Here is a 1,108-nt window from a genome sequence, read left to right as displayed (position 1 = left end):
TCACCTGCTGAGAAAGAAAAAAGAAAACAAGCAGAAGAGAACCCCCTCTTTTTCGCCGAATTTTTTTTAATTCAGGCACACCGGAGGCTTTTTGGGTATGAAGGCCATGCCAAAACATCACATTCTGATTCAAGTCCAGACTTTGACTAGGCCACTCCAAAGCATTCATTTTGGGGTTGTTGTTTTTTTAGCCATTCAGAGGTGGACTTGCTGGTGTCTTTTGGATCATTGTTCTGCTGGCCAACCCAAGCTTTGGGGCATGGTCAAGCATTCTCCTTCATTATATTCTGATATAGAGCAAACTTCAAGATCCAGTCAAGTCCTCCAAGTCCTGAAGCACTAAAGCAGCCCCAGACCATCACACCATCATCACCATATCTGTATTTAATCGGTGGCAAACTTTTTTTTGGCGAAGTTACATGATGTGTACTGTGTCAGAAGGGACGGTAATCTGATCAAGATATTATCATAACAGTACAGTAGCCGTCAAAGTTTCCTTTCAAGAGTTCCTTGAAAGTCCTATCTGAAGACAGAACAACTTGTTCTGATAATAGCTGAATAACTCTACTGTGTCCAAAAGACTTTTAAAGAGTGGTGTTAATGATGCTTTTAGATTTCACTGGATTCCATGTGACAAATTATATTATTAGTAATCAGTGCTGAATGAAATGGAACAGAATAGCCCTTTATTGTCATTGTGCAACGAAATTCCTGGAGTTTTAAGAATGGGTCGCACTGTCTTCTGGGATACAAATGAAAAACTAATAATAGTAAACTAATAAACTTAGTTTATTTTCAACAATTAAAGAAGATTGAATTAGTCACTAACCACACACGCCGTTGTACTTGTGACTGAAAAGTATGAGTTCTTTCTCTTTGTGGGTTTGAGTTTTGATAGTTTGTTTCTCACTGCCCTTAAGAAATAAATCTGTTTTACCCAGCCTGTTTTCAGAGGCAGAACAACTAGAAGTACTTTCTGCGTGAAACCACTAATCCTTACATTTAACAGACCCATACTATTACTTCCAGCAGTGGCCTTCCATGTAGCTGATGAGAGCCTATATATACATGTACTAATTAATGTCATGAATAGGCAGTTTTCCCCTAC

At 38.6% G+C, this 1,108-nt stretch overlaps 1 protein-coding gene across 1 annotated transcript in view; it reads right to left on the bottom strand.

Annotated features, from left to right (window-relative positions):
• Positions 1-1,108, bottom strand: part of LOC102204640 (multidrug resistance-associated protein 4) — an 82,302-nt gene that overhangs the window by 496 nt on the left and 80,698 nt on the right. The window lies entirely within an intron of this gene.

This window comes from Pundamilia nyererei, unplaced genomic scaffold (genome assembly GCF_000239375.1).
Source record: "Pundamilia nyererei isolate P.nyererei 1_Seehausen unplaced genomic scaffold, PunNye1.0 scaffold00009, whole genome shotgun sequence".
Lineage (NCBI taxonomy): Eukaryota > Metazoa > Chordata > Actinopteri > Cichliformes > Cichlidae > Pundamilia > Pundamilia nyererei.
The sequence above is the reverse complement of the archived record's forward strand: the minus strand, read 5'-3'. Positions and strand labels throughout refer to the sequence as shown.